Here is a 10,000-nt window from a genome sequence, read left to right as displayed (position 1 = left end):
CAGAAGAGTACAGATTGGTCAGTATAAATATCATTAAGGGTACAAACCCACTTGACGTATTTGCTGCGTGAATCAGTGTTAAAAATAAGCAGGCAAAACGCAGGTTGGCTTTATACGATTGTTCTGCGTTAAAATACGCAATTGCGTATTTTTGAAGCGTGAAGCTTGTTGTTAGCAAAGCATCAGTTGTTAACAACCTGTGCGAAAAAAGCATGTAGCTTCACGCTTCAAAAATACGCAATTGCGTATTTTAACGCAGAACAATTGTATAAAGCCAACCTGCGTTTTGCCTGCTTATTTTTAAGACTGATTCACGCAGCAAATACGTCAAGTGGGTTTGTACCCTTAAGTCACAAAGGGAATGGTAATTTATTTAGAAAATCAACAAAAGAAAGAAACAAGATAACACAGGGATATAAGAAAGGGTTAAGAATATTGTTATTTTAGGGGAATATAAGTATTTACTAAAAGAGACAAAGAGACATGTCAGGAGTGCAGATGGGTCCTCTTTAAGCCATAGTTTGGCTTTGAAGATTATCTGACTGCTGCCTTCATACCTACATGATTGCTGAGTTTAAAGTGGACAAGAAAGACAAAACATATCAGGGGTGGGCACCACCTTTATTATGCATTTTGGGTGCTGTTTTTACTGTTATTACTTTTTGTGGGAAACATGAGAGTACACCATGCAGCCAACACATAGCTAAATGTTGGGGATAGAGCTCAGGCTGCCATCACCAATGGACTAGGGGGAAAGGGGGGACATGATTGAAACCTTTAAGTATGCTAAAGGAGTAAATAAGGCTCAGGAGGGAAGTGTTTTTAGTAAAAAAAAAAATTAACTCAAGAACAAGAGGACACAGTGAAAGGTTATCTGGGGGAAAGAAGTAGATACTTGGAACAAACTTCCAGCAGATGTGGTTGGTAAATCTACAATAACAGAATTTAAACCTGCCTGGGATAAACATACATCTATCCTAAGATAATAAGAATGGAAATACTAAAAGGTCAGACTAGATGGACCCAGTGGTCTTTTTCTGCTGACAATCTTCTATGTTTCTATGACTCTACACTCCTTCAAGAAGTGACTGTTGATGCTATATTGTAACATCAGAAAATACACTACATGTGTTACAATGATAGGAAGCTACCTACATACACTTGCTTAATTCTGATTTTGTAATTTTGGACTAGATGAGTACAACATTTTAGCAAATAATCATTAGAATGTCACAATGTCCTAATATGATTTGCATCTATGGTATTTTACTAAGGGACTACTGATTTTACTTGTCTGTGGCTGGCTCACACTGTGTAAAGCAGATCATTGGGGATAAAACAAGGCAAAAACTGTGTAGGATGATATATGGCCTCCTTAGCCTTGTCAAATGAACCTTTAGTGGATCCTTTCATAGAATGACTGCATTCCAATTAGTACATCCTATGAATATGTGAATATGTTGATATCTAAATCATGATTAAAGAAAGTCATTGTGACAGTGCAAGGATGCCCTCTTGTGTCTGTAAGAGTATCAAAGTCTCTAAATGTTTGCCCTGTGTAGAATATTACATTGTTAATTATCTCTTGAAATAATTGTGTTTTATAGGAAGCAACTACCTCTAGACAATGGTCTTTTTAGAGTGCACTTAGACATGAGAGAGTGTACAGGAAGTACTGCCATTAGAGGATGCAGGGCGTCGTAGTCTGTCCACAGGTAGAAAGCCAGAACCCTGTAAATTACCTTCAATTGCAACATACAGTATGATAACAGCAATGCATTCTAAATCAAAGAGTGATCTACTGTATACAGCTGTAAGTACTTCTCACACAGAATGTACCTGGTAAGATTTTCTTTTTGTGTGTGTGTGCGCCTGAAACAAAATACTAAAATCTAAAAAACAAATGTGGTTCATTTTCTATAATTATTCGTTTAGCATCTCGAACTTTGAGTTAGACAATATTTCAAAGCCTTTGAACATCAAAGCGATAATTGTGAGGAAAAGGAAAACAAAGGATGAGAAGTGCGGCTTCACAACTTTACAGAGTAGGCATCTTTCATAAAAAATCTATTTTAATTGCTTCTACGGTGAGCTTTCATGCAAAGACATCAGCCAGCTTGTAGTTACGTTTTTACACGGCTTTGCTGAATAAATGGGATGTGTATATATAAATTTAATTGATATTGCTGGAGTAATTATAGCTCTCTCATTTACGCAATGAATGACTCGGGCACTGTTTTATGTCTTACATTATCTTCCATTTATACAGATATAAAGCCATAGATACAGATAATACAGACGATATAGCACAGATGTACTCTAAGCATAGAGGGTGGCAGGTACAAGTTGTGGGTTTTTTTGTGCAACCTTGTATAAATGAATACTTGGCTCTAAATTGCAGGTTGTTGCGCAGAGACTAGGAACAACAGAAAAAGCTCTGAAATCTGTATAATATCAAAGAGTCACACTCACTGTCCCATGTTTTATTGTGCCACATCATTAGGCTCTGTTCACATCATGTTTTGGCCTACTATGGAGACAGGTTCGGATTGGCCCACAGGGGAATCCCCCGGTGGGCCCCTGGCAGGAGGTGGGCCTCCCTGTCTGACTCTTTCTACCAGAAAATAAAAATTTATATGCTATAGAAGCACAGACAAAAATAATTAAGGTACCATGTGTCTTCTTGACCTAACAGCATCTAACGGTTTCAGCAAGTCTCGTAACAAATGATAGGCAAGCAGTGGAGTGCGGAAAGATAATAAAGAAACTATACTCACCAGTCCCCGTGCCCCTGGACCGCTCTCTCCTACAGCTGCTGGAAGTCATTTTCAGTAATTTTCGACTAGGTTCTGTGTATGTCACGGCCACAGCTCAATGTCGCAGACTCGGCTTTTGGATTGCCTGCTCAGCCAGTCAATGACTGCAACAATGTCCATCCCCAGTCAGTGACTGGCTGAGCGGGCGATCCATTAGCCTAGTATGTGGTGTTGCAGCTGGAAGAGCTGTAGAAGGCCGGTGGCTATTGGATATCATTAAGGGAGATCTTCGGGGGCACAGGGATGGGTAAGTATACCTTCTTTACTATGTTCCTGCACCCCCTGCCTACCTGAGATTTATTAGTTTCATTGGTCTTCTTTCAAGAAAATTAAGTGGCACGTTATGCTGTTTGCATAGAGTGACTGACAAGTTACTAGCAGTGAGCCAGCATCGCTCGTCACATACACAGCTCTGTGCAAAGTTGCTCTTGTAATGTGAAAGGTTTGGTGCTTGTTATATCTGGTGTAAGTAGTGTGGGCCCCAAGAATCAAATTCCCAGGTGGGCCCAAGGTACCCCAGTCTGACACTGGCCAGCTGGTGCTCCCCCCTAAAATTCATAGGATGGGGATATCAAGCTAAAAAAAAAAATCTTTTAAATCAAATGGTGTCAGAAAGTTATAGATTTTTAATTTACTTCTACTAAAAACCCTCTAGCCTCCCAGAACTTATCAGCTGCTGTATGTCCTGCAGGAAGTGGTGTATTCTTTCCAGTCTGACACATTGCTCTCTGCTGCTGCCTCTGTCCATGTCAGGAACTTACTTTGGACAGTTTCTGACATGTGCAGAGGAGGCAGCAGATATCACTGTGTCAGACTGGAAAGAATACACCACTTCCTGCTGAACATACAGCAGCTAATAAGTACTGGAAGACTGGAGTAATTGATAGAAGTAAATTACAAATTTCTGGCACCAGTTTATTTGAAATATGTTTTTTTCTGGAGTTCCTCTTTAATACTGTGGGCTATTTTGCTTTTAAACAACTAGATGACCCCTTTATGTACAGTCAATGCAATTTCTCTATTGATCAACTAATCGGGTGATCACCGATTTCCTATGAAAGCCTGGGAAATGTAGTTTTATATGCCACCAATACCAATACCAAATTGTCTTTACTCTGGAGGTTTCCAGGTGGGGATAGCCTCCTTCTCTATTCTTTTCAACAGCTTTATTTATAATACTGTTTGGCCGCCCTTTCAGCATACAGTTACATCAGATTGTCAGCAGTCTCCTTCATGTTACCAAATCTGCCGTATATAACTGTATACCAGTGGATGCCAAACTGAGTGACCGGAAATGCTGAGAATTGTAGTGTATAGAGATGTCTGTGAACCACAAGTGTCCCTCCAAAGGTATGGAGGAAGGGCTGACTGCAAAGCATTATGGGGAAGCTTGATGTCATGTGTTTTCAGTCATCATCATCATCATAAACTTTACAGCAATGGAGCAGCTTTATCAATCTGCCAGAGAGAAAACACAGTCTGATGCGCCCATAGCAACCAATCACAGCTCACCTTTCATATCCTAACAAGCTCTTATAAAATTAAAGCTGAAATTTGATTGGTTGCTATGGGCTGCTATAGACTATGTTGTGCATGGCAACCAATAACAGTTCAGCTTTCATTTTACCAGAGTAATTTGAGAAACAAAAGCTGAGCTGTGATTGGTTGCTATGGGCCACATTAAACCATAGTATTTAGTGTTCTTAGTGTGGCCTAACCATAAGCTGTTTGCTTGGTCACAAGTGTGTTTAGTGACCTCTGCAGTAAAGCGCATCACCAGTCATTATTGGTTAATGCTTTAGATGTGTTTGCCTGCAGTAACCATGGCAACCGTGCACTGTGATGACAAGCGCTTATGTCATAAAGAAAGTTCCATAAAGCACTGCACCGCGCCCTGATCAGTGCCATCTTGGATGCGCCAGGACCTTGAGCTTGACTAATTTACTGCCCCCTACCCTTGATGTAATTTGGAGGTTCTAGCAGGGGAAAAGGTGGTGGTCTGCTTTAGACTACCCCTTCATCGAGTTTCCACCTTCTTGAGAAGTGGACCTGGATCTGTGAAGAAGAGATACAGCCGCCTAGCCATCAATAAGGTGACAGACATTGCACAGATCTCTCTCACATCCAGTTTATTATATTTATAGTATGGTATTACCCTCTAAGCCCAGGGGAGGGGCAACTCTCCAGCCATGGCTCCCTCGAGGTTTCCCCCACAGGGGTTTTTCCTCACCTGAGTGCTGGAGGGTGACTCTTTGTGAGTCGGGGGTCTGCCATTTTCAGTGTCATGTAATTTTAAATAAAATTGGCCCCTTTGACACCTGATTACAATGTGTTGTGTCTTTATTTTGCGTTCTTTGGTTTATTGTATTTTGCTTGGGAGTTGGGGGTCCATCACATATTGCAGAGTCATATAGCTGGACATCTGCCTGCTACATAGATCTATCACCTACACAATGAGCGCAAGTAGGATGGCGCAGTGGATAGAAGAACTCTGGCATGTAGGTGCGTATCCCTTGGTTAAAAGGACGCTCAAATCTTGAAGAAAAAACATGCATCCAAGGTTTATACCTACATCTGCAAGGCTTGGCAAAAGGTTTTTTTCAAGTGACAGGGTAACAGCAATAATAGTATATCATAGCAACATGGACAACACCATAAATATACATCATATATACACAACCCAGTGGCTCTTGTGTGTGTGAGCAGCATGAGGAGCAAGCCAAAGTATTGCACCCCCCCCCCACACACACCCATACATGCAGGAGTGGCCTAGGTAGCTGCCCCCTCCTTTGGTACTGCTCTGGACAGTTCCTGTCATAGATAGAGGTGGCAGCAGAGACTGTGCACTGTGTCAGCCTGGAAAGAATACAGCACTTTCTGCAGGACATACAGCAGCTGATAAGTACTAGATGACTTTTAAATAGAAGTAATTTACTAATCTATATAACGTTCAGATAGCAGAAAAAAAGTTTTTTGCCAGAGTACCTCTTTAAATTAAATAAAAAAGTCAATTAGCTTGACAGTGGAAACTTAGACTAGGCAGTGTAAAAATGCACTATATTAAGGTCTCGTTCACACTACGGTTTTACTCTTTTCGCTCCCTGACATATACCTTCCCAAATAGTTATGATGGACGCTACTTTATACCATCTGTTCTACATAGACTCCCAAAACCTCAAATTAATATAAGGTAAAAAAAAGGGTTTTTTTCCTATTATATGAATAAAAATAAATAAACATATTTGGTATGGCCGCATGCATATTCTCCCGAACTATTAAATTATACCATTCCTGATCATGCACGGTAAACAGCATAAGTGCAAGAAATGCCAAAGTGCAAAATTGCTCATTTTTGGTAACATCAAATCCAGAAAAATTGTAATAAAAACCCATAAAAAAGCTGCTTATCCACAAGTAAGCTACCGATAGAAAGTATAGATCATGGCGATCAGGGTGAATGGAGTAAAAACACCCCCCCCCCCCCCCCCCCAATTTAAAAAAAATTTGCATTTTATTTTACTTTTACTAAGCAAATAATTTTTTCTGGTTTCACAGCATATATTATGTAAAAAATAGGAGAAAAAAATGAAGTTGACAAAATGCAAGCGCTATGGCCTTTTAAACATGAGGAGGAAAAAAACAAAGCACGAAAATGAAAATTGGCTCGGTCTTTAAGGGGTTAAGGAAGCGCTACGAAGGCTTTTGTTATTATGTTTCCTCCTGCCTGAGATATGTCAGTTTAATGAGACTTCTTTCAAGAAACTTATGTGGCACCTTATACTGTGACTGACAAGTAACCAGCAGTCAGCTAGCATCGTTGGTCACACACACAGCTCTGTGCAAAGTCGCTATAGCAATCTGAAAGGTTTGGCACTGTTATATCTGGTGTATGTAGGGTGGGCCCTTAGAATTAAATTCCCTGGTGGGCCCAAGGCACCCCAGTCCGGCACTGGGCATACTGTACAACAGCTCCGTTTTGCAATTATTGACCACATACTTACTGTACCTATTCCATGATGTGGGGGTGGGGGTGGAGGATAGGCAAAAAATGTTGAAGTGAAGAGAAGTAAAGTGGATTGCTAAATTTAATTCACGACAGCCTCAGGGTCTTAATATAGACTTTTCTTTGAAAGCTTTTATGTAAGCTTATGGCCTGAAGTCAGTGATTGAGTCACATTGGTTAGTAGGGTGGGGATTTATCTGAATAATTGTATCACTTCATTCACTTACACTAAATGGTTTATATTATATTACTTCTGTATATGTGGCCTAATAACATTACTATTCTTCACCCCCCAAAAATTTCTATTTTCTTCCAAATAAACTGGTCCCAGCAAATGCCAGAGATTTGTAATTTACTTCTATTGAAAAAATATTTAAAGTGACTCTGTATCCCACAATCTGACCCCCCCCCAAACCGCTTGTACCTTCGGATAGCTGCTTTTAACCCCTTAAAGACAGCCAAATTTTATGAATATGACCAGTGTCACTTTATTCATTAATAACTTCGGGATGCTTTTACCTATCCGGCTGATTCTGAGATTGTTTTCTCGTGACATATGGTACTTTACATTTCTGGTAAAATGGAGTCAATACTCATAACGAATCTTTATGAAAAACACCAAAATAACGTGAAAAATTGTGAAAAAATGCATTTTTCCAACTTTGAAACCTTTCTGCTTATACAAAAAAAGGTTATACCACATAAATTATATATTAAATAGCATTAGCAACATGTCTACTTTATGTCGGTAGCTTTTATTAAACTATATTTCATTTTTTTAGACAATAGGAAGCTTAAAACATAAGCAGCAATTTTCCAAATTATCAGTAAAATTTCAAAATCAGAAATTTTTAGGGACCTGTTCAGGTTTAGGCTATGTTCACACTACGTATATGTCCGGACACGTATATGTCCGGATACGTACGGACCGCAAACTTACGCCCGTAGTGTACTTACGCTTCCTGAGCGCTCTTCGTAGCGATCTGACAGCGGTCTTTTACTTGGAAATCTTCGCCTAGCCCCGGACACCCCACAGAACCTTTTGGATCGGCACAAAAAGCTTTCAAAATGAAGAAATCACCACTATGTACGGGACCGCATGTAACGCTACGGGCGTAAGTTACGGCATTTCCGTCCCGAAACAATGGTCTGGTTCATTTTTTACAGCGCCGCATACGATCCGGGCGTAAGTTCATACGTAGTGTGAACTGTGTGGCCGTAGATTGTATACTTTACATTGTACGCAAACTACGTAAGTTTTCGGCCGCTTATTCACGGAACGCGCTACGGCCGGAAACTTACGTAGTGTGAACCCAGCCTTAAAGTGTATTTGAGGGGACTGTATGTTAGAAAGCCCCACAAAGCACCCAATTTCAGAAACTGCACCCCCCAAACTCTGCAAAACCACATCCAGAAAGTTTTTTAACCCTTTAGGGGAGCAGAAGTGGATCATAGTAGGGGCGTATCGGGTAGTAGTCCGGGGCCCTGAGCTCCTGGGGGGCCCATGACCACCCAAAAAGACTTATACTTTCAGCGGTGTACTGTCTCCTGGTTACACTTCCGCCATGATTTGCAAAAAATCACTGTGTTTTTAATAGCAATTTTGCACAAATCAGGACATCATGACATTATCTGTCCTGTACTATGAACGCCAGGCTAGTGCTGCCATAGTTACAGCGGGGTGGGGGGGCCCACGCTTGGTGAACAGCCCGGGGCCTATGGTAAAGTTAATCCGCCCCTGTAGGGGAGTCACAGAAATAAAAGCTAAGTGTATAAGAAATTTTAAAATTTTTATTTTCTGTGCAGAGATTTTATTGGAGTACAATATTTTTCTGGAAGGCTTGAGATTTTTTAATAGAAGTAAATTACAAATCTCTGGCACTTCATGGTAGCAGTAGATATGAAAGAAAAAATTTTTTTGTGGACTACCCCTTTAAGGGGTTAAGGAAGCGCTACGAAGGCTTTTGTTATTATGTTTCCTCCTGCCTGAGATATGTCAGTTTAATGAGACTTCTTTCAAGAAACTTATGTGGCACCTTATACTGTGACTGACAAGTAACCAGCAGTCAGCTAGCATCGTTGGTCACACACACAGCTCTGTGCAAAGTCGCTATAGCAATCTGAAAGGTTTGGCACTGTTATATCTGGTGTATGTAGGGTGGGCCCTTAGAATTAAATTCCCTGGTGGGCCCAAGGCACCCCAGTCCGGCACTGGGCATACTGTACAACAGCTCCGTTTTGCAATTATTGACCACATACTTACTGTACCTATTCCATGATGTGGGGGTGGGGGTGGAGGCCGCTTATTCACGGAACGCGCTATCGGGTAGTAGTCCGGGGCCCTGAGCTCCTGGGGGGCCCATGACCACCCAAAAAGACTTATACTTTCAGCGGTGTACTGTCTCCTGGTTACACTTCCGCCATGATTTGCAAAAAATCACTGTGTTTTTAATAGCAATTTTGCACAAATCAGGACATCATGACATTATCTGTCCTGTACTATGAACGCCAGGCTAGTGCTGCCATAGTTACAGCGGGGTGGGGGGGCCCACGCTTGGTGAACAGCCCGGGGCCTATGGTAAAGTTAATCCGCCCCTGTAGGGGAGTCACAGAAATAAAAGCTAAGTGTATAAGAAATTTTAAAATTTTTATTTTCTGTGCAGAGATTTTATTGGAGTACAATATTTTTCATAATGATAAACCTACTAGCAGAAAAATGGTTTCTGCAGTTCATAGAAATACCCCATATGTGGCCCTATTGCGCTATTTGACGCAACCATAAGCCTCAGATGTAAGGGAGCGCCTAGTGAATTTCAACGCCTCCGTTATATTTGGTCATTTTTGACGTACCACTTCAGGTTGGCAGAGGCTCTGGGGTCACCATTTAGAAAACTGCACCCCTCAAGGAATGTAAAAAGGGGTGTGGTGAGCATTTGGACCCCACAGGTGCTTCACAGATTTTCAGAACAATGTGGTGTAAAAAAGGAAAAATTCTATTTTTTACACTAAAATGCCTTCATTTTTCATTTTTACAAGGGGATAAAAGAAAAAAAAACACCAAACGTGTAGGGCAGTTTCTCCCGAGTACAGAAATACCCCACATGTGGACATAAAGTGCCAAGCGGGCGCAGGACGAGCCTCCAAAGGGAAGGAGCGCTGGATTTTACTGGAATGCATTTCA

This window comes from Dendropsophus ebraccatus, chromosome 2 (assembly GCF_027789765.1).
Source record: "Dendropsophus ebraccatus isolate aDenEbr1 chromosome 2, aDenEbr1.pat, whole genome shotgun sequence".
NCBI lineage: Eukaryota > Metazoa > Chordata > Amphibia > Anura > Hylidae > Dendropsophus > Dendropsophus ebraccatus.
Note: the sequence above shows the minus strand (reverse complement) of the source record.